The sequence below is a fragment of the Hetaerina americana genome, unplaced genomic scaffold (genome assembly GCF_022747635.1).
Source record: "Hetaerina americana unplaced genomic scaffold, ioHetAmer1.1.p SCAF_8, whole genome shotgun sequence".
NCBI lineage: Eukaryota > Metazoa > Arthropoda > Insecta > Odonata > Calopterygidae > Hetaerina > Hetaerina americana.
This window is the reverse complement of record NW_027287427.1, coordinates 57962555-57988393: the sequence shown is the minus strand read 5'-3', so window position 1 is coordinate 57988393 and position 25839 is coordinate 57962555.

The following is a 25839-nucleotide window of genomic DNA, read 5'->3' as shown; positions in this document are numbered from 1 at the left end:
CCATCCACAGTTCCTACAGATTTTGGGTTTCTCTCTAAATGGTTTTCACCCCCCTTTACAACATACCTATTACTTCTTCGTTGGTTTTTCCGTCCATTTTACCTTATTTAATTCTTCCTCACACCTACATCTCAAAAGCCACCTATTTACCCCTGTAATCTTGCTACAAAGACCATGTCTAGAATAAAATTTTAATGAGTCTTCTGTTAGCGATATTTTTTGTATTTGACCATTAACCACATGACTATTGCTTTTTATTTTGGACCCTGCTAAAATTTTTTGTGCTCTATAAAAGAATTTGGATATTTGACATCCGTACTGAGTAGAACTGGATATTATACATACTTTATGAATGCTTTATTTAGTCTTAGCATTTCAGTAGAAATAATGTCTAATTTTCTGAGGGTCATCGTAAAGCATTTACTTTGATCGTAAATAAAAGTAATTTTCTCCAAACGTGTTAATGAGTTAAGAATGTATCTAACTAATTATTAAACTAGTCATTTATTTGTATCCCCAGAGGGTCACCACAAAACTACCGACTATCTGAAAAACACTGGTGCTTGGATATTCAGTGTCGTTTTATCTGTTATTCAGGAAATGAAAATGTTCAACTCTTAGAATTTAAAATTCAAATGTTTCTATAGTTTGAGAGTTAAAGATGATAGTGAAGAAAAGGTCTTATGAGTAATGATAAGAATCATGATAAATATTTTAGAGTTGAGTCCATTATTCGACAGGATCATGAGAAGTTAGAAACATTTTCATTCTACTTGAAAAGAAACAGTATTGGCATTTATAAAATGTGAAAATTTGGTGTTATTATTTTACTCATTTATTTAATATGAAAAAATTAGCATTCCCTTCGAAAATGCAAAATAATTACCATATGTTTTTAATAATTTGGACGGTACTAAACATGGTATACATTTTGGAGGACTCGTAACTATTTTTTGGGAAATTATTTGAAATGTAGGGTCACCTATTTAAGATTTCAATTAATATTGCATATTGTTATTTATTCTTCCTGTTTCAAACAAATTAAAATGTGTATGAATGTAATGAATTTTTATTTATATGTTATTTATATTAATGCCTCCTAATGTGTGGCCGAGTAATCGTTCACATTGTAAGAAAATGAAGGCAATTGAATAATTAAGCTGTGATCTTCCGTATTTCCATGATTGGTACCTTGAAAGTTTTAATTCGATGTCTTTTCAGGTATAAATTAATTATTTTCATAAGTATTTCATAATCAAATAGGCGTAATATCTTTATATTTTACAAGCGAGCTCCGTTGTGTCAATTTCACTAAAAGTGTCATATTCTACAACCATGCAGTTAAGCAATACGTTTGGGTTATTACATACAGCCAAATACAGTGGCAAACATTTAAAAAAATAAAAACCAATATTCTTTGAGAAATTTATAAAAAGATTGAGAGAATCGGAAATGAAAAATGATTGACAAAATCGAGGTTTGATTCCAAACGAGACCACACAAAATTAAAGGAAGTTAAAATTTATTTTAGAGATTATATGGAGAAAAAACAACGCAAACAATTCTTTCTTTGTGTTCGTAGATTTTTAACTTGAATGACTAACTTAAACTTCTTGGTAAAGGGTCCAGTTGAAGCGCCTAGGGGAGTGGGATCACGGGGTTGTTACGAAGGGGAGATGAATAACACAGCCCAATGAGTTATTTTAGGAAGAAATATGACGCTCTCTCGTTAGACGCTCGGAAGACTTTTCTCTCGGAAACGGCAAATTTTAAAGTGATTTATTAGTTGATACGCTAGCTGCTGTGGCTTTCGTGTGAGATTCTTATTAGAGTTTCACAAAGAGAGTGGAAAGGAAGGGTGAAGGAGAGGGAGAGAGAGGGGTAGAAAGGCGACGGACGGTGGGATGCTGACGACCGTGGAACAAGGGATGGGGCTTTTTGGGCGAGGCAGCGGAGAGGTCAAAGAGAGGTCCGAGGCGGGGGCAGCACCACGATGACGTACTGGTTTAACGTTTTCCTGAAGCAAATTGTCAAGGCGAGGAGGTGAAAAGCGAAGTATAGACTGGGAAAATTGATAGGGAGCTTAACATTGGATTCAATTTGATACCACTTTGACTACTTGAAACGGAGCTAACTGAGTATCTTTTGACCCGGATTACGAACATCCAAAAGGATTACGACGAGTACGCTAAAATAGTATGACCTTCTTTGGAATTATATAGGTTACCTGTCAAATAACGATAAGTGCTATTTTTGAGTCAAAAGCTTGGAAGGTGCACGTTTAAATTTGCAGTGTGCTTCTTGTTCCGACATTCCACCAATATGTTAGCAAAGATCATATCTCGAAAAAATTCAATCATCAATTCAACACCCTATTACTTTTGCAAAATGTGTGTCCAATTTACCAAAATAAGTTAATACAAATGAGTGTTTAGTGAAATCATTAAGCCAGTTTCAAACTCAAACCACTCTGGAATTTTTTGAAGCTATTAAAGGTGCTAAACATTTTAAATAAAAAAAACGTCAGAATAATATCTCTATTCTTTATGCATAGTTTACCATAAAAAATCGTTTTACGGTGAATTTTTCTTTGGATAAAATATAAAATTATTTTGAGGTGATAAAATTTTTTGCAAATTTTGAACTGAATATATTGTTTTTCGACAATTGGATTGTATTTGTTTTTGCTCCATTCCACTGATTAGGTTTACGAGCATTCCTAATTCTCCCGAACTGGCTTAAAAATAATTTTTTTTCAATTTCTGCTCATTTTTGGAGTGGTGTAATAAGTTAACCTTTCAGGTAAAATGGAAGCCAAATGGATTCAAAGGACGGGAGGCAAAGGAGAAAAGCCATCAACGGAGACTTAGCAAGCGCGGTACAAAACGTTTCCTACTAATAACATTTTCTTTGTGCATTATCGGCTAAAATAGTAAGCATTCGGGAAAAAGCAATTTTTAAATCGTCAGTGTACCTTCTTAATCCAAAAATTCGTTATTCCAGCCCTTATGTCTTTCATGTTTCGACCAATTCCCTTTAACTTCCCGCGGCCCTCGCTTTAAGCTCATTATTTTTGTGGTATAATTTTCCATTATATTTCCTCTTCTGTCTTTTCTAATCTTTTCAAAAAAGATGCTCACGGGTTTATTCATGCACTAAGTTTTTGGCGTTATTTTTCTTTTCCATCGTTTACGAGAGAGTATTACCTTCCTTTATTTCTTTTTTTTTGCTTCAAGAAACCTTAGAACAAGTTTCATGGAAGTGAGTTCATCGCCAATTGTCGAAAACTTGCAAATCTATTCTTCGAAATTAGACTTTTTTAGTGGTAAAAAAACCTTTTTTTTTGACAAAATCCAAATCATTGATGCCGGTTACTTGATATACTCCCCGAGCGTTAAAACTTCGCCATATAAATTTCATTTCAGACTCCCTGTGCGATGAACACAATCTGCTGCCTCTCGGAACATCAATATGCCGCGGCACACTGGTTGAGAAGCCCTTAAGAGGCCTTTGAGCACAGCAGCTTTCTCTTCATCATAAATGCTTTATTCGATTGGGCTAGTCTACGCTTACTGCCTGCTGAATGCTCCATCCTGCTATGTGAAAATCCTAAGATGGGTTTAGCGATGCGCTGTGCTCTAGTTTCCTCCTTCAGCCTCCATTTTAAGCCGTACTCTGAGTAACTACGAGTATTTCAATTTTCCTATTCCTCATCTTCTTCCAATGACTCTGAAAATATTCTACCCATTGTGCTGTACATATTCGTCGAAGATATCTATTATTCTGCATTAGGTACTCCGTCATGTGCAAAGTAATCCCTTCTTTCGTGTGGTACATGCAATTGAATTCATCTGTTTCCCAAGTTCTCTCACATTAATGATGCATGTTGATGTATCCGTAAAAATTCATGCATTAATTGCACTCTTGCTGATTTTACTGTCTAATTTGGCTTCCATTTCACTTTAATAGTCAGTTATGCTATAGAAAATCTGTGACCTTTGTTTCAGGTTCATATTTCGTAACAAATATCATGCATTTTCATATTTATTGTATATTTAACCAAATTTAAATAAATAAACTTAGGAATCAAATCAATTTGATTTAAACAATCAACACCTTATGCAAAAACTCGATGGATGTTTGTGTATTTCACTTTTAAACAACAAAGTATTACATTGAAATATTCAGCATATGTTCTTGTTTAAACTTGGTCTGCATTGCAGTTATACAGAGAAGAAATTTCGTTTCGTTTTGATGGAGTTCGTAACATTTTAATGGTAGTATTTTCATCTGTTTATCCTCGATCAGAGTTTTTATTGTGCTATTGATGCATTTGATTAACATTTGTAGAGATAAATAAAAATATTTGGCTTAAAAAATCACTCTTTCTTTTGAATAGCTTTCCAACTGAGTCCACTATTGGGGAAATTCTCCAATTTCGGAAGTCTGGATCAAAGAGGCAGGAGAAGACAATTCTTTCGAAGTAAAAGCAGTAAACCCTGCTTCATTTCGTCATGGAACGGATCATCCTGGTATTGTACGCCCTTTTATTGTCCGCTGTCTAGCTCATTACCGTCAATTATCTCTACCTTTCCAATTCGAAGCCATCAAAACGGCTGCGAGTGTATTAACTTGGAAAATACAGGATGAACCAATGTCTCCGAAAATACTTCATAATGAACAGTTTGATCCCCGAGGCATTTTGAAACAATCATGCATTAGGAAGATCTTACCAATTTTAAAATGAAAATCGAATAGTTCAAGAAAATTGTATAGGATAATTCACGTCAGGTAAATCATCTTTCAATGATCTCCACCAGATAACAAAGCGAATTATAAAGTGAAAATAGGAGGTTAGGGAGATCTTATACCTACACTTTCTTCACAGATTATCTAAATAATGGGAATTTGAATTGATAATTCATTACTGAAGAGGACTTTAATATTGATTTGACACGACTGCAATATTTTACTCGAATGCATAGAAAATGTTGGAATAATGTCTAAAATAATAGTCTCCATTAATAAGCAAATGAAAAATAAATTACCATAATACTTAGTATAAATCCACCTTCAGAGGAAAGATTGATATATTTCAAGCAGGTCAGGAATCAGTCTGTATCTAAATATTTCAAATATTTCCGTATCTCATCAGTTAAAAAAAATATTTTTACATTTTTTCACGGGAAAAAATGATATGTAAACGTTAACGAAAGATTGCGAAATTAAAAGTTTTAATATTTTTATGCATTCGGTCATCACCAAGATGTAATTACTTCTTAGATGTAAATAGACCGCCGATAGAATAGAAAAAGTATATCCATAGCTCTTCTACAGCTGTTCCAATGGTTTTATTTCAAAATCCATTAATGGTTGAGCTGATATGATAGAACATATTGTTAATCTTAATTACCGTTTTCAATTTACTTGTAATTCAATATAATTTATAGTGAAATACGTAAGTCATCTTACTGTTGGCTAATTTACAAAATTATTAGTGAGCTGAAGAGTGAAAAATCAGTATAAAGAGTGTTTGTACAAAATTTTATGCTATCGAAGTTTTTAATTTCATTGCATTGATTGAAAAAATGAGAATAAGCATTTGGAAACTAAATGCATGCCTTATTAGAAATATTAATCCATTCCTGGTGACGTGACATTGCAGAAATATCTGGTCAACACTCTTTTTAAGTGAGCTGCCAGGCACGACCCAATTCAAGTCGAAACGAAATGACGAAAAACTTAGCAGATCAATAAGTAAAGATATTTTTATGCTATATGCGTCAGGAAGGAAATCCATCGAACGAAGAACGTATTAGTAGAACTCACAAGTAAATGAATAAGCAGGTAAATAATTATAAATATATAATACAATATTTATCTACAAGTATTTTCAATACTTGTTTATAGATGTGTATAAAATATATATACATATATAAGTTTGCTAAATGTATGACACAAGTTTGTGCATCTACATGCTGAGGGAATCAATGGAGTAGATTTTTTTTCGATATTTGCCTTTCCTTTCCTCCCGTTCCTCGGTCAAAGCTCGAGAAACAGTTCTGCCTCTTGTTAGAGTTATGAAATGTGGAATGCGAAGGGGCACGCGATGTGGAATGCGATTATGCATGCGATTCTTATGGGGCAACACGGGGAGGGCGGCGAAGGAACCGGTAGCTTAAGGGTAGGCAGGTGCAAGGGATCGCGGGAGTCGGTGGCCCAGAGAAAGGTAAGTCGGTGGGGAGAAGCTGTGGGAGTAGAAGTGGTAGTGCTGGTGGGTATGAAGGAGGAGAAAGAAGCGGAGAGAAGAGGAAGATGAGGCGCGAGAGAGGGAGGTACGGAGTGGGGGAATCGATAGCCAACTGTCTCGCCTCCTCCGCCCTTGAGGGTGCGCCACCCGACGGCGCTTCCTTGAATTACGACGCAGTTGTGGGAAAGCGACGCCCGTAAGAACAGCACGCGAGGAAGAAGTTGGGCCACTTCCGAGCCGATCCTTTCATATCTACTATTTTCTTTCGCTTCCTCCTGTGCTGCGTCCCTTTCGGAGGGACTGGCATAAGCGGGGAGGGAGGAGGTTTAGAGGAGGGCTAGGGGGAAAGGAAAGCCACGGGGTGAGCGGGGACTGTAGAAATTCTTTTATTTCCTCTTTCCTCGCCCTCTGTCCCCACTCACATACACTCTCACACCACCCTTCATCCTGCACATCCTCCACCCTCACTCAAAGCCTCACCCCCCACCCCCTCGCTACCCCGCCCCCACCCGGACTCTCAATCGTTCCAGAAAATGTGAAATATTTGTTTGCTGGGACGACCTACCGCCAAGGACATTAATAAATATCGGAGCAAAAGTTCTGAAGGAAAAAAAAAAGGTTTTACGGATCGGCGGCCGTGCCATTTTTGTCCCTGTCCACTAGACTACGCCGCTGGTCGTGACGGAATCGGTCGAAAGAGCGGGCGAGAGGGCGATGGAAGGGGAGTTAGTGGGAAGGTAAGGAGTGGGAGAAGAAATAGGAGGAGGTGGACTGGGATAGTGGGGGTCGAAAGCCTATTCAGCTGAAAAAAGTCGTTTTTTCCCCCCTCTCTCTCTCTTTTCCTCCTTCCCCCTATGCTCCCCTCCTTCCAGTCAGTCGATCACCAACTCCCCTACCACTCCCCGGCCACTCCTCTCCCTTCCTTCCCGCGAATACACACTTCCTTACCTTGGGAAAGTGTCCATCCCTTTGCCTATCTAACCCAGCCTTCACCCCCAAGTCCCCCTCCACTCTCGACTAGGCACATATTCCATGGTCGTCCACATTTTCCAATCCCTCAAACCCTCCCCCTTCTCTCAGCGTCACATTTTCCCCACGAACACACGATTCCACCACGGTGCCGGTCCTTTCCAGACCACCGCTATCCACTTCCACAAGATTCGACGCATTCGTCTTAAGGATGTCGCGAGAGCTTTTGGGGTGGGTAGGAGGGGGTGAGGGTGAAGGAGGAGAAATGCGAGAAAATCGCCGGAAGAACATTTCTTTACGGGTGAGTTAAAAAAATAAAACAAATTTGAATTCAATGCTTCGCTCACGGTCCCTTCGCCCTCCGCTCCTAGCTTCCATTACTACACGGCTACTTTCACATAAGGTTATATATATTTTTTGTTTCCTCCCTGCAGTTTGGAGGCTAAACTCTACTCCTTCATCGTTTATGTATGATCTCCTCTACGTTTACGAGCCCATGCTTTAGTCGTCCGCGCCTGTATTATTTTATCTCTTCTTTTTTTGCCAGTTTCATGAATATTATCCGGAAACACATATGCGGGTAACCGGAAAGGGAATAGTTGAATCGTTTTCCTGTCATTTAAGGTATTGATTGAAATTTCTATTGAATAAGGGGAAAAAGCCTACGAGTGTGTAATATACGAATTGAAAGGAAATTTTCCATCCAATCGAAATGCCGGCCAGGGTATTCCAATATTTATTTTTCTTCATTAAATCTAGAATGTCGATGCTAAGTAGACGTAGGATCAAGGTTAAGAGTTAAAAATATATTTTCTCTTTACTAATATTAGCCCATTAATGGCGTTATTTGGATAGTTTGTGAATGGCCATATGAGATTTTTCACCAGTAAAATTTCATTTTTCTTAAATTGTTTATAGGGACTTAATTTCAAACAAATATATCCTAAAGCATGAGTAAATTCTAAGCACAACACACATCAGAACACTTTCCCGTAAGGATTGGTCGTATTGACAATTTTTTATTGAGTGGAATATGCAATGAAATCTATTTTTAATCACATTATTTTGATTTTTTTAATTCGAACTCTGATAATTCTAGTCCCGAAAATAAATCAGAATTGGCCATTTTAAAAATATATTTAGTTACCTTAAGATGAGCTTTCTTTATTGCACTAAATTTTACAATTGCTAGGATGCACCGGACATACATGTACTTAATATCCATTGCACCATACTCTATGGAAAAGTATAGTATCTGGAAAATAGAAATGTATTCTCCACACTTGGCTTTTTCATACATTGGTGTTCTAATATTACATTAAATACGTTGCGTTGATATTATAGCAACGAGAAAGAGTGAACTAAAGTAGGGAAGAAGTAAAGGAATCAAAGCATTCAATTAATTACTACAACTGAATTAATGGAAAGGGATGAATGATCGAGGAAATCAGAATAAAAATAGAATATTTTTGGGCATACTGAATAATACATATAATTTTAATGCATGGTAAAACCATCATTTAATATCTATATTGATTATTGGTTAAGGTAGACTGCAATTGAAAACCGTCCCCTCGTAAATTAGACTGAGCATTTTTAAGCAAACATGGTCGAATTTAAACAAAATATGGTCGAATCACAGGAATTAATCTATACTTTTCCGATTGATATGGGAGTCACGAAAAGTTTGGAATGCTAATTGTTGAAAACTCTCTAAATTTGTGTCATACATCTATTTATTAATGATTATACATCTTGGATATTCAATTTATGCCAGAATAACACAATTGAAAATAAATATGCGTCGGTTTTTCGTAAATAATTCCACATATCAATTCTTGCAAAAATTTCAGTCATTTTTTTATTACATTATTTAAAAATTTCGCTTAAATTCTTTCTCGGTGACATCTTTCAATTTTTCAGATATTTAAATCATGACAATTTCACGATTTAAATATCTGCTGATCATTTTCTTGCCATTTAGTGGTGACACTTCCACCATCTGGCATTCAAGCCGGTGGAACTTTACTCCAAGTATGAAAAATATTTTAGTCACAAATTTTCGTTAGAACTTCATCAAGTGATATCTGGAACCCCTTACCTTGGCTTTCGTTCCGACTTTCACTTTTTACCTTAATTAGGTATTTAAGAAGTCTTTTGAGAGAGTTCTTCTCCATTTCAGATGCTTCTTATGTGATTAAAGATACTTAACTGTAACCTTTTCTAAAGTAAAAGAAAAATTCTTGTTCGTAATTTTTATTAGAAACAGTTTTCATTGTTTCGAAAGTTTTTAAGTTTGTCAACTTTAATATCTTAAGTTACCGAAATAGTTATTGACAAAAGCATTTTAATATTTGCCGCGTCCTCAATTTTTTTTCAAACCACTTCTGTTATACATCGAAATATCTCCTTTTTTTTGGCGTTCTAGGAAAGCTAATAAATGTGATATATATTTGAGTCACTATAAGGCAATTCAATTTTTAAGAAGCATTCGCTAGTGTATATTCTCCCAAGAATGTTCCACTAAATAATAGTTTCTTCTGAGCCTACAATGTTGTTCACTTGACGATCATCTTACTCTTGTTTAAGGTATAGTTTATGGTTTCCGGTTTTTCAATATAAATTATATCAACTAAAATGTAAAATTACAAAAAATTGAGCATGTTTTGATTATTTTTGTTAATTTTCGAGTTTTGGTTTATTCTTCAATGCTATAATACTGATTATTATGTACATATATATGTACACACGTTATGTTCACATATTATATATGCATGCTCGTTTGTGTGTATGTGTATATATATATATATATATATATATATATATATATATATATATATATATATATATATATATATGAATGTATTTATTCACGATATGATGTATTTTAATACGCTTCGGAAAAATTAAGTAGTTAGGGAATTTCTATTTGGGAGGTGGAGGAATATGAGGGATGATGCTTAATTTTCTGTTAACCTACAGCAGTTGCATGAAACACAGGGAACCACAATGTAACGTACAAAATGGGGGCTAGATTGATTCTGCACTTAAGTATATGTTAGGTTGAACCGTCATATCAACTGGAGTAATGTCACGGATAATATTCCACCTGCCTGCTAGACGACTATCCTTTTAATAATTCAGCCCATCAGCCACACTGATGTTATTTTAGACTTACCTTCAATTCTTTTTAATTTATAGTAATTTTTGCAGACATCGGCAGATTAATATTAATTTATAAATGTATCTAGTCGACAGGTACCATAAGAGTCCAATGGTGCCTGTAGTGGTCCAGAACCAGAGAAGTTCTTGTAGAGAGAAAAGCTAATCTTGACCTTAGTACATGAAAAGATAAAAGTAAGGTTAAAAAGATTGATAAAAGGGACTCCCATGAATATTTTGTATTAAAAAAAGGCAATAACAAGAGGCATAAACACCTTCATCAATCCCAGTTGTTCTTCGGAATTAATTCAGTAGTCCGTCCATATAAATGATTTTCACCTCCTATACTGATAAACTCACATTTCCTTCAGAGGGCTGCGGAAAATGTGGCTAAAAAGAGGTGACTTAATTTATGGGAGAGAAGATGGGAAAGAGGCACAGAAAACACCACTTAATTGAAATTGTTCCGGTCTCCCGGAAAGCATTAATTCAATCGGGACATTTTTTTAATTTTAATTCCCCCGGACGTATCCGTGGACGCTCTGCAGAGAGGGGACGCCTGTCAGCGTGAGAAAGAGAAAGGCGGGGGACCTAGTGGTAGGGCTGGGGGAGGGAGAGGGTTTGGGACGGGAGAAGTTGGGAGCACAAATAGGGTTGGGTTTCTCAGCCGGTCAATTTCCAGACCGCACTTGCGAGGAGGGTCGGGGGGCCTCGGACGAGTGAGTGAGCGATGAAGGAGTGCGGCTGGAGGTGTGAAAGGTATGGGAAATGTAATCGATTAGAGACAGTGTGTGGGACGTGCCCTCGTAAGGGTTACTGCCTCCGCGAACAACGCCGCTGCACCCCGCGTCGAACCTCGTTCCCGATGGCAATTGGCCCCGATCCGATTCGACCCGTCTCTCTTCCTCGAGGGAATACATCTTTCACGTCGGAATCAACTTTATCGCTTCGATTAATTCTCACTAATTTTGTTCGTAGGTAAAGCTAAGGCACTGGCCCTCATTTCCCCCCGCTAATGGGGGTCACCATGAAATTTAAGTGTGCAGCAAAACTAAGGATTTTTACTTTAATTTTTCTAAGATATTATTTCATTTCAGCTTATCTTTTTTGCGTGGTTTTGATATACCTCGACTAAAAATCCAGAGTAAATAATGTCCTCTCAACGTGAGACGTAATTTTTACGTTTAAATAAATTGGAAAGAATATGACTAAATTTATAGTGACTGGTTAAAGAATTGTGTCAACACATAGGGGCAAAAATAATGGAATTGCTTCATTAATTCATAATAAATAATGCATGCATGAAACTGGAAGGGCAGATTACCATCTCTTAGAGCTCAAAATTTTGTTGTCACTAAATGGCAATGAATTTGAAAATTACTGTGGTTTTGATATATACATTCAAAAGGTAAAAATAAATTTATATACAGCTACGATGCAATTTTTTATGCATTATGAGCTAATGTTTAATCAGAAAAGAGATTCTGAGTTTAGATACGTGTCATTTAAACATTTATTGGAAACATATAACGAGATGGATTATATTGCATAATAGAAAAAGAGTACTTTAAATAAATATAATGTATTAACTCCGTCTGTGATATTGATAATAAATAGCATTAAATTCATAATGCGTAACGCATATACTGAGTATTTTTAATCATATTTCTTAGAGAACTCCGCACTAAAGCCAATTAATGTAAACATAAGTTACAGAGCTATGTTACAAGCAGAAATAAGGGGGCAAAAATTAGAGAATATGGACAATTTACCTATCTTGATAGCCTTTCGAACCAAGATGGTCCATGAAAGAAAGACATCAGAATGTGAATCATTAGGTAAAGAAGCCTCCTCTTGGAGTAGGGAGTTGGTGACAGGGACGTTCATTAAGAATGTTAAGAAAAGATGAGTAAAAACTTTGATCTGGAACGTAGTATTTTTCGGTGCAAAAACATTGTCGTTGAAACAAAATGGTAGGTGAAGATTGAAGGCTTTGAAGTGAAAGTCTGGAGAAGGATAAAAAAGATAAATTGCACGGAAATGAAAACCCCTGAATAAGTGGTAGTCATGATGGGGGATGAAAAAGGGTTGTTGAGAGAAATCTAACGAATGCAGAGTATTTTGATTGTCGATTGAATGCCGAAGACTGTGACGAAGAAGAATGCATTCGGAAACTAGTTTAGGGGGAGAAAAAGAATAGTTATTTTGGAAATAATGAAGAGGGATGGAAATTATTTAGAATTGAAAAGGAATTTGATGTTGTGCGTGGTGTAAGGTTTTATATTTTTGGAAGCAGCTGGAAGTAGTTGCAAAGGTCCAGTATTTGTACAGTATTTGTCCATCCAAAACCTTATTTAAACGATAGAATACGAGGATTAAAAGAAATAATAAAACAGGCATTGAAATTCACATATTTTGGAAGGCATATAACCTTTATCATACTTTTTTCAATTGCACTCAAACTTCATCTATAAAATTACATGATTTTAAAACCAGGTTATATATTCAACGTTTGTAGAAATGAGCGTGCATATGCATATTGAATACCTCCATGTTTATCCTTCAATCAATTGGGAAAAATGCCTTCCCCAAGTGAAGCATGAATTTATTTCCATTTTTATTCAATTTTTGGAGTCCAATATGGGTAGTTTTTAGTCTTACGAATGAGATAACATATTTTTGTGAGATGAAATTTGTGTAATATAAAGTAGTTGTCTAAATGATTGGACTTCGAAAATTTTCAATACATGAAACCATTTAAAGTACCTGTTCTTATTTCGGCTGAGCAAATGGTTCGTTGAAGCGATATGGCGTGAGAAAGATGTTTAGTTTCATTTATTAAATACATTTTCTTATGAGTATACACTTTGCAGGTTATTTTACCAGATAAATTGGAGGAAAATAGCTGAAATGAAAATAATATCTCAGCAAACTTTATCCAAAACCCTCCTTTCCAAACTTTATCCGCTTTCGAATTTAACTTGCATCACAGTGGGTAGAGTTCAATTTTATGTAAGCGAAATGAAGGTGCGCTATATTTGGTTGTTAGTATATAAAATCAATCCAAATGGGTATAAGAACATTTCATAACTTCATACATAAATATAGGTTTTTGTTGGAAAAATATTTAATTATAATGAGGGTGAGGTGTAATTGCTTAACAAATAAACAGTGAATGTAGTTATATATTCCAGCGAATGATTTGGCGGCAATTTTACCGTAGCAAACGCTGGACAACATCGAATTTCAAATTATCGGTGTGGATAATTATTTATCACTGAAGTAAACTGGGATGGATCCAAATAATTCGTGTGGGAGCATTAGATGCGTATTTCTATTTTCTTAAGGAAATCTCTGAATAAATTCACTGCTGAGCGTAGTGTATGGAGAGATAATTTTGTCAAGGCAAGGCGTCTCATAAGCAGCGCAAAAGTATGGATCGTAATTTATCCAACTCCTCCCGTTTTCCGGTTTGTATCCAAAAGGATTTCGACATCTCTCTCCAGCCCCCTCCACGCCAACACCGCTAACCCCCCCTACCTCTCCCCCGCCCCTAGAGCATGCATTGCTCGCATTTTAAACGCCTCTTCCCGGTCTCCGGCTACACCAATCTCCCCTACCCTACCTTCTATATCTCCATCCTTCCTCTTTAAAACATTCTTCCGCTCTCAGAGAGAGAGAGAGAGTAAGAGAGAAAACAAGAGAGGGAGAGATACTGGGGACACAAAAATGTTCCTTCGCAAATTATCGTATTCTTCACGACATTCCCTTTCCTTCATTTCCCGTTTCCTCTTACCTGAATATAAATTTGATTCGTATTTAACCCCGTTCCCGTCCTCATCTCTCTCTCTTTCCCTTCCCTTTCAAGGACCCACCCCAACCTTCTCCTACCCTAAGCCTGGGTAAAAAAGAATAAACTTTCCACCACCCGCGTACCCACCATAGCGATCTCTCTCTCTTTCTCTCCCCGAGTATTCCTCCCTAACGCTGAGATCTCAGACTACCCTTTATACACTCATGCCCCGTCCTCTCTAGTTTTCACTTTGTCTTCCCTCTTCCTGAATCCTCACACGAATGGGTTCCACACCGACCACAAGTGTGGGATAAGTACTCTGGAAAAATTCGCTGATTTCACAAACCCCTGCATCACGTACTTACATTTTTTTTAGCCTCGCTAACGATAGATTTCCTGCGTTTTTGATGTTTCCAGTATTACAGCGGGGTAATTGCAACTTTTGTGGCAAAAATATATGTACGTATTTTCTGGTTTTGAATCCCGTCGCTGCTGATTTACAGAGGAGCATTTTATGACACCACGTCTCTCGAGTACACTCTTGAATATGGGATAAAATGCGATGGTGGAATAATGCTTTACGAAGTCAAGCCGCTAACCGGAGGGTCCGTAAAATAAAATGCGGGTGATCCTCCGGTTCTATTTGTCCCACTCAACCTATATGATTTATTCTAGAACCATAAATGTCTGGAAAGCCAAGTGCGTTGGCTATTATGGAATAAATATAGACCATTTACATTCTGGACGAAATTTCCTATACCATAAGAAGGTTTAGCCTGAAGTGAGCTACATTTTCTCAGTTATTAAATCAAACTCGGTAAAAGTATTAACCAGTATTATAGCAGAGTATAATAAAATATTTAGTTTACGAGTAAACTGTAATATCATTACGTGCTTTTAAAATTTTTTGTGAATTCAACGGGTAATATTTTCTTCGATATCGAATACTGATGTTTTTATTGAGCTTAACCGTGCATAATAAATTATCCAAATATGAATATGTGTACCTTTACACTCACTTTTCGAAAAGCTACCTCTTTAGAGGTGTCTTTTATCGAGTGGTTATATCTCGTTCAATATTTGAATGCTTATAAATGAGATCCTAAGAGAATCTTTTCATTCCTCTAATGCTATTCTTTCGTTTATGTTACGAATAGTTCTCTCTTTCCTCGGTTATTCCGCCATATTCTTTTCTCTAACATACATTTCCTACTCCCGTCTCTTCCATTCACCTTTCTCACCCGATGCCCATTCATTCCCCTTCATAAATCCCTTACCCTTTGCCCTCACCAACATTCGTCCCAATTTTTCTTCTTTCCTCAGACCCTCGTCCTACTTCTTTCCACTCTATCTTTTACTCCTTCTCTCCCTCCCATAACCACTTTTGGTGCGCATAGGATTTTATAATGTTCCAAGCGAGCAAGAAATGCAGTAGAGTTAAAAAAAAGAGGCATTAAACTGAAATTATTATTACAGCTATTCTCATGCCATTCGTAATTACTGAGCGTAAACTTTGTCGTCCGTCACAAATTTTTATGCATCAAAATGTAAACAATAGTGATTTAGTACAAAAAACCTGATATAGAAAACATATTAAGCTCTCCAAATTCGCTACCAGACAGAGTTTTGCTGCGCATATAGTCATTGCAACTGCTATTTTACTCCCGGTTTGTTTTATGTCTGATGAAAATTATTATACTGCATTCAACTTTAATGTATGACTCCATTCAAGGTCCATGAAACAAATTCCACTCTGCTGAACTCAAGAGTTTAGAGAAGTCAGGAGTCATATCCATATCAGAGCATCTGCTCGGGAAATATTACTATGGAAAAAATAAGCTGCGTAAGGGTCTTGCAGATCAGATTTTGGGTCGGTAAGTCCTCGGTTCACTGACTAGACGTTGTCATTGTACGTGGGTGCGTTATTTAAACAGATGGATGACGACCAAATCGAATGAACGCTTGGCGAGTATCTTGAAAGAAATACGTTTTGGGATTTATAAAACCACCAAATTTAGGACACACATTAATGCGTTCATTTTTTTATCCTTAGCGTAGAATATGAAACAGTGTTAAATGTCGTATGCAGCTTTTATTATGCTTTGCATTACTACTATACGTAAACTCAAATTAGCGCCGGGGACTTAGGTAAAATGATAAAAATGCATGCTATGAAAAAATATACAAGGTGTTTTTCAGGTCATAAATTTTCTAACGATAATAAATCATTGAACCAAGCAATAATACATACTTCAATGCAGTTTTCTGTTGGCTACAGAGGTCAAAATTTTTCAAAGAAGAAGAAAATGGCCAAATATTATAACGCTTGAATTGGCAATTAAAACGGTCTAAAAATAAGGAAGCCGGATTGTTTTCTTATTTCCATTCTAAAGTATATTCAAATAAGTAATAGTGCTTAACAATTTTATTTGAAGGATAAAAGCTTTTATTCAAAATGACTCGTTTGCTATTTTCGATTCAATCAGAACACGGCATTTTTTTCATTAATCTTCTTGCCCCTCCAGATTAAACTTATTTATGACCTACTATTCCGTCCTGGAAACCATTTCCCAACTCTTCTTCCGAAAGCATAAAATGCTCAAGAATTGCTTCCTCTTTAGCTCCCTGTCGAAAAATACCATCTGATTAACTTGGATCCATTTTTTTCCACCTCCTCATCTCGGTCTTACTCAGGATTTCTCACCTTATACTTTCCGCTCATGATTCTCATCTCTTCATCCGATCTTATAAAACACGTATATCCTCTGTATATAATATAAAATATAATAATAATCCCTGTATATGATGCATTATATACCGAGGATATACGTGCATTTCTCCCTCTAATTTCTCAGCTCTTCACTCATTTCTATTTTATTTTTATTTATTTATTAATTTATCGACTTAATTGGGCGAGGTTGAGACTAATAGTCCCTTCTTCCACCTAACCCGGTATTTCGGTATCTATCAGGATTCTTAAGCCATTAGGAAAAGATTTCCTAGATATTCTATACGATTCATCCACCTAAATGAGAAAATTTTGTTGGAGAGTGAATTGGTCTCTCTCGTTCCGCTAGTCCGGGGTATTGTCTCTAGATGGCAGGCAGGTGCACATCCGTCGAGCGATTTTGACAGCAGACGATAATTAAAAAACTAAAATATGATCGTGACTTGTCCAGTGGTAGACCGTCAAAAAATTGATACGTTTGCGTTATTCTGCTGGGTCCTGAGGTACTTCTTCTTAAGTTAGGAGTATTTTTTCTGTCTTTCCGGCCCTTGAATTTAGGATAAAATTGAGAATGGCACTTAGTTAACTAAAAGTTTAAATTTGTTACCCTTCTCACTAGCTGCTCTGTCTGTCTCCTTAGCCTAGACTTGCACTAGAAAAACACACTAAGTCACCCACTCTTTTATGCCGAATAGTTTCTCGGTGCCAAAACAAGGGAAAATCTCCCTGAAGAGGTAGGCAGGCGTCTCTCCGGAACGGGGACGTTGTTTGGACTTGAGGGTTTTTCCCAGTCGAGATCTTGTCTGGTCTATTATATAACGAATTGCAAACATTATTACATTTCATCTCGTAAATGTTAGGAATCATTCAGCCCCACTCAAGGGAAATGCCATATTGGCCATATTAGTAGAAACGATCTGCAAGTAACGCATACAAAATTACAGTTTTTACCTATTTCAACGCATTATTTACCACTAGTGCATTATTTTTATTAATTTTAGTGTGAATCCTGGGTTATTTATTATCCCTTTTTGAAGCTTCAATATCCAGAGATTCACTCAGATTTATAAAATTAATAACTGTATTTGACAGCAATATATATTGTGTGTGTGTGTGTGTGTATATATATATATATATATATATATATATATATATATATATATATATATATATATATATATATATATATATATATATATATTATGTATATATTTATATGAAATGTTTGCATAACTTATATTAATTCTATTATATAATAGGAAAATGTTATTATGTTTCAACCTTTAACCCATAAATATGCACGCCTTTTATGACAAATATTGAAACTTACTACTAACTACACTCTTTATTTATTCAGAATTACTCGTTGATATGCAATTACATTACTCCAATTAGAAATACCTTATTGTTCTTCATTTTATGATCATAGAATAGGTGAGCAATGATATTTTGGCTTTATATATTCAATATATTGGAACCAATAAAATGCTGATTAATTCATTTTCTTTTTTAAAACTATTTTGGGGGACATCGAAGAACTTGTCTATATCAGTGTTCTCCATTATTATTGTACATATTCAGTTCTTTGTTATTGAGATTACTCCACTACTTTCCATTTGGAAATGAGAATCTTAAATATTTATGGTACTCATCGAAATATGAAGTTATTAACAGACCTCTCTTCGATAGTTATAAATTAGTTGGGAAGGTTGGAGATATGTTACCTTGAATTGAGTAATACTGCTTGTTGAGTATGTTTTCTCTTTATGTTATCATTTTTAGAAAAATGCAATAGTAATTAGTTCACATTGATATACATTAACCAAGTAAATAATTAGTTTTCTACGTGAGGCAAATTTCATCATGAGAGAAAGTCATATTTGCCCGACTTACATAACGACTCAAGCCTCCTCATATTGCAAATTCAATTTATCAATATCTATGCACCTATCACCATGCGATTACATTATACTTTTTTCATGTTCTTGTCTGAAGAGTCAAGAAAACATGTCTTTTATATTAAGAAATTCAGTAAAATGTGCATTCGCTAAAACACTATTTTCCGTTAAATTTTATAATTTCATGCTACTAATTTACAGATTACTATAAACTTTACAAATTAAGATGGAGAATTTTTATTTCAACCAATAATTAGAAACCCAGGTTAGTCCAGATAAAACTGTTTGTTGCATTTTTCCAATTCTTCTCTTTTAGTTGATTTTACTTTTACGTACAAAAGGTATTTTCCTTTCAAGAGAATCATTTTATGAAAGACAAAAGTTACCATAGCCATATTACTTATACTTTAAGGTAATAGAAGGATCTGCCTCATTTTGTTTTTTTTTTGACTAATTTTTTTCATCTTTATAGAGTGGATTCGTCCGTTTAAATAATGCTCTCCTTCTTGACCATGAAAAAATTCTAAAGAATGAGATAAAATAAACACAGAAATGCTATTAACTGTTTGGTGATTTCCACGGTAATCACTATGCTCATACAGTGTTTCTTATATATATTTTTTTATTTACATGTTTTGGAAATATAACACGCTCAGAGTACATGACGAAATTTTTCAGCTAAAAGTTAACAGATTTTTTCCATTATACCAATATTCAACGATAACTGCAGAAAAATGCCACAAGATGCTAACTTCACTCTTGAAAATAATTTTAATTTTATTTCCGCCATTACTGGCTGGGAGTTTCAACAATAAAACTCCTCGAAGAATGCGTGTTGTGATGAATTGAGTTAAAAATTCGTCAGATGTTAAGAGCCTTTCGTCGCATTATACAACATCAAGTGATTACATTATTTTTCATTGTATCTTGTATATGCTGCTGTTGAAAGCGGAAAACTCTTGGCCTAGTTTCATTGTTCAATCGTGTAACACATTTGTACACACAAGTATGCTCAATTTTATAAATCCTATGTACAGCACTTGTCCTTATAAGTGTTGCTAAATCATAGTTTATGTGGGTATCAGGAATAAATAAATGCCATGGTGATTTATTAAACAGATATTAAAGCTCTGATGAGTAAAGAAAAAATCCTTCATCTGTTCACCAACTCACCTACTCGAATTTTAAGGGGGCATCGATGTGCTGTACAAGAACGAGTTTCTTTAATCGTATTAATACACCAAATATTCTCTCCAGCAGCAATATTTTACATATGTAACAACATTTGTTTTCTCTAAGGTAAAATGTTGAGTAGTATTATGACGAATACCAGTAGGGGCACAGCTTCATTTTTTGCCACTCATTGATTTTTATTTGGGAGAATGCATGAACTATTCGGCGCCACCCAAATTATTCTTCATGGGCAGAAATATTACTCTTTCCATAACCATTTATTTAATCTTTTCCTCATCAGGAAAATAGGATTGATAGCTCTTAGCCGCGTTGGCTGTAAAATAATGATGAAAAAAATGTAGAAATTTAATTGAAATAATTATGTAAATATATCCGTTTCCTTGAAAAAAAAGAGTGAAAACAATTTTTCTTTTCATGCATTCCAATCAGCAGTGAAAGATTTCACCTATCTACCTTCATATACGTGCGATGTATCTTTAGAGCATTATTAGTTTTTCGCCATGTTCTACATTTTTTACGAACTTCAATTAAGGGCTTTTAGTGGAAATAAAGACCATGATATTTCTCCAAAGCACGTGCGGCATGTCTTGATGGTCTCATTTCGCGCGGATTAAGTCATTTGAATATCCATGACAATCCCAAGTCCCTACCCCCGTTTCCATTTATTCTTTCCTCTTCCCAGTCACTCCCATGTACCCCCCCTCATGTTCTCCATTTCACCAACATCTCTCGCACCCCTTCATCCCCTCTCTCTTCTCTCAATGGGTGTTTATCTAACCGATCTTCCACGGTCTTTTCCGGCTCTTGGTCCCCTCTTGCGCCCACCGGAGCCGTCCAACTCCCTCCGTCTCCCATGCCCCTACCGTTCCCTTTCTCTCTCACACCCCTTCCTGTACCCATGGCCCAACTCCCCACTTCCCCTTTCCATCATCTAAAACCCAGCCTTTCCACTCCCCTTCATTTCCGCATTGCCCTTTCCCAACCCTCCAGCCTCCCCTCCCTCCTTCCTGCTTTTTGCCTGCGGTGGAAATAATTCAGTCCCGAGGAGTAATTAATATCTCTCTTAATTTCGTATGAATAGCTTCTTCGTAGGCAGGCAGGGGTGAGGACACGACGAGGGAAGACGAGAGAGGAGGAGAAAGAGAAGGGGATAGGGTAGAGACTCCCAAGACGAAGGAAAGGAAGCGCTGAGTGGGGCGACGAGGGAAAGGCGCTGAGGAGGAGAGGAATGCGGAGTTTCCTGCCGAGATTCCTTAAAAATTTTACCTCGCAAAAATAATGTAAGATATTCATAGGATTCTTTTTCAATGGGTCGAACTCTCATGGCAACTGACTCGCAGGAGAGGCCGTTTCAAAATCCAGATTCTCAAATCCTTTGGTTTATCCTAGAGAAGAATTAGCGGATATGGCAGCAAATTTTTTCCGATATTTTCCGTGATAAGTTCGTAAATAAGAAAAGGGTCATGTTCGTTAAATCTTAACACTGATGTAAAGCGTCCTTCCGATTATATTCATGACTTGTGCCTTGAAGTATTTGATCCATTTCATTCAGGATTGTCGGTATGTTTTCTCGATTATTTGCTAAGCATTCATTGCCTCAGTGTACGGGTGCTTGTTATTTTAACATAATTCACCTTAATGCCTAATTATCTGTATTTCTTAATGATTCTTTCTCAATTTAATCCAGATTTTTTGTTGATATTTTCTGGAGAGAAGTTACGTTATTAACTAGCTCCCTTCGGTATTTTTCAACTGTTAATATTTTGCGTCTTTCATTCATGGATTATGGATTACCGACGTGATTTATGCCGAGCTAAAAAGGTATTTCTATTTTTGCTGGTGATACACGAAATGCCGTTCACTCAGAAACGAGCATATGTTTCATATTATGCTGTCAAAGACCTCCTCTACGTCAATATAAACTACACAATATGAATTTTTTCTTGTGCCATTGATCTGCACGTAACCTTAGACCTATATCAAATTCATGGTTTCTCCCTTTCCTTCTTTCATAATGCATACGCAATGGCTTTCCAAGAATTTCCGACAGCAAGATCGTCTTCCATTTATTCCTTTCAATTTTTTGGTGATAATTTCCTTCGGTAAATTAGACGAGTTTGACAACTGACTGAAGGTTCGATACCCCCGGTATTGTTTGGAAGACGTTTTCCTCGGCATTTGCAACCTTTTCTCATGGATCGAAGCTCTCCGGTAACCAGCCCTTTCACAAAGGGTCTCAACTAGCCGAACACTGTTCATTATCTTTCCTCCAAGGTATTTGTTTCTCATTTAATTTTTGCTAAATATTATCAAATATGTTGTTCTGTGTTACTTAGCTTACACTTTCAAATTTATTTTTATTTCATCTAGTCTTCCGTCATTGCATCATTTTCACGTTTCGATCCTTTTCTTTTTTCAGATTCCGATATCTCTGCAAGGACTTTCACTTAAAGTCATCCTTGTCTCATTTGCCTTTCATTAAGCTTATTCACGAACCCTGTTATTCATAGGTAAAGGTTTTCCCAACTTTATTTCTGGGAGTTAGGGCATAATCTTGCTTATTATTCCTATAAACTCTCGAATTTGCGTAGTGAACCATGGTGGCATGATGCCTGCTGGTTTAATTAGAAGTGTTTTTACTTACTGTGTCACTGACTCTTAAGAGTTTTCTGTATTACCCTTTAATTTCATTCAGAGCTGGTCTCATTTCCTTTCTTTTTATCAATGGTCGCCCTGAATGTTTCTCAGGGATATTTTTCCTCCGTGCTTTTTATATTTCACTTTAAATCAAGCCTTACTTTCTTCAGTTTCTTTTATTGCAAACATGTGGTCAATAATTTTTTATGAACGCATATACCCCTTAAACTTATTTATTTTTACCTATATTAATAACGCGAGTGAAATGGCATTTAGCTGCAACCCAGATGTAAGCATCTTTTGGGGGTATCTTCTATGCTGCTGCTGATGATAGAATGTCCATTTAACTTTATTTTTCTCCTTGTAAAAGTCTGCTGACTTCATATTTTCTTATAAATGCTCATTTACTTATTTTTTGCTTTAATTACGTGAAAAATTTCTTCTCTTTAAAATAAATCGCTAGATGAATTTTGTGTACGATTAAGTTTACGGACTGTGGCCAAATGTTACCGACTTTGCCGATTGTAATTTTTTGTTCTTATAATGATTAAGCGAGTCGCGGTAGTCCAGGGGGTACAGCGTTGAAATCTCGGGTTCGTTTCCCGGGCAAGTTTCTGGGCACCTGCAGCTCTACCAAGCTATGTGACTTTTCGGGTACCAGGTCTTCCTGGGACACCATAACCGGCACAAGAAAAGGAACTGGCCCCCCCAACCCTGATGCGTGAATTTCACACGCCGTATTGGGCTTAGTACTGGGTGAACTCTACCATCACCTACCAAACCGACCTTCGTGTTGATTACGTAGTTTATTGTTTTTTTATAATGATTCAATAGCTTTCGTTGGCTTCCTCTCATTTTCATCAAATTTACTTATTACGATGTTAATTCTTGATCTATTTTTGGCTTTTCCTGAAAATGAGTAAACAATTTAATATATGTCACTCGTGAAATCATATATTTTAAATGCATTTGACTTCTTGTTTATTCTCCGATGTATCTAATTTTATGAACACAGCCTTATCATCGCAGTTTTTGCTTTTCCATTTTCAATGAAATCTTAGGGATCGCACGATCGATGAGTTGCTTCACAATTACCCTCCTTAAATGTTGATTGCCCTCCTGGTTCCCTACTAGGATCCACTCGCCACTAGGGACTATTTATCCTTTGGAACACTTTACCAAGATGAGTACTGATATTCCACAATTGTGAACACTGAGTTATTTTTTAAAGGAAAGTTATTTTATTGGTTGAAGTGGGATCCCATAATCTAAACGACGATGTGATCTATGTAATACGAAAATTGCCTGTAGTTTCAAACAAATATAATTATTAAATAATTGCATCTTTTATTTGCATTGAATTCGCTAAATAAGTTCAAATATATGAATGCGCATTTTCTGTACTAACTACAAATATAGTGTGCCTCATTGGGAAGATACTATACAACTCTGGAACTATATTTTTTCCAAATACGTAATATTATTTTAAAATTTTTTAATGTAATTTATTGCAATCTCTGTACTATCTACCATTATTTATCATTTTTTCACAATCGAAAAGAAAAAACAAACAGATATGTCGCCACTCCTCATCAGTCCTGAGATTGGTTCTACTTAGCCACCAATTGATATTTTTATGCTGCCTATTTCTTATCTTAATCTTTATTATCTGTTTTTGTATCGCATAATAGTTCTTCCTCTTTAGATTTTCTTAATTCACTTTTCCTTGAACAGTGAATTTCACCTGGTCATCTTGTCTCAAAAATATAGCCTCTGAGATTATCCATATCCCATTTTATTTTTCTACACACGACATTTAATATCCGGTATTATCCTGTAGCGCTAATTTGTACCAAAGCATACAATATACTACTTTCTCCTATCTGTTTGTCTATTTCTCAGACGTTGTAGTTATTTAAGGAGGCGGCCTACGGAGCTTAGGTCATTTGCGCCGTTCAATAATAGGTGGTAATTGATAGGGGTAAGAATTTCAGGACTTATGGGAATGGTGACTAGAAACCCGGCGTCTGATTTAGCCTGCTTTAAACGGAAAAAGCCTAGAAGTACGTGGTTTAACGACCCATCCGAAGGGCGGTGAAGTGGGCATTTGAAGTGTTCTGTTCACGACACACCAGGTGCGGATCGAAATACCATTGAAAAAGATCAAGTTACTGCATAAATGTTTGCACCAGTTAAATGTTGTCATAACTTGCTTACATTCATCAAGGTTTATGCTACTTTTTACAATTATAATTCACTTCTAAAAGGTAACTCTCTCTTTGCTTCCCGTTCTATTTCTTTGTTATTCTGGAAACGTTCGTCGCTGGTCTTTATGCTTAGCTTATACGAGCATTAGGACTCATTTATCTTCTCTATATTTTCCTTCCGTGGTTTATTTGAGTAGAATCAATGTTTTTCTCGGCTTTGCTCTGAGAGCGCGAATATTTTTGGTTTGACTTGGAATATTTTCATCTACTCATGTAGTTATGACAGGATTTTTTTCTTAATCTCTTCTCTCTTTGCCAAAGCAACTATCTATGACACAGAAAAATTCTGCTTTTTAATTTTGCTGCATTCTTTTCCGTGAACTGCAGGTAAAGCAAAAAGGAAAGGTACCGATTACCTTTTTTCTTTGCCCTTAATATTTCTTAGCTATAAGGCAAAAAAAACCCGCCTGGGTATTTAGGTATTTGATAATTTTTTGTCATTTTCCAAAAATACTCTGTTCAAATATAGATTATTTTATGGTTTTTCTAGATCCGTAGTTGATAGAAGTAGTCTACTATATAATGATAATCGACTTATCCGGGACCTGTGCGTTTTACAGACAGCATAAGTCAAATGAAGAGTTGGGATACGTAATGCTAGGCAGGAGAGTAAGACAGAGATGCAAATAATCCGTGTGTAGGTTGCCGTGGGGGTGGATAACATTCCTGCGGAACTAAACTAAAAGGTTTAGGAAAATGTGGGAGGAAGAGCATATATGGGCTTCATGTACAAATTTGTCATTTATAATTTTGTTTTTCAAAATATGAAAGGTAATTTATGATAATGTCAAATATCGTTGAAATTTTCCCTGTAGAAAGAATTTATTTCATTAAAATATTTCAACATAGAAACTAAAGTGAGATTGACATATCAAAAATGCCAAATAAAATGTATATTAATATTCGCCTAATAAATATTTACGCCATTCTGTTGGTAGTTT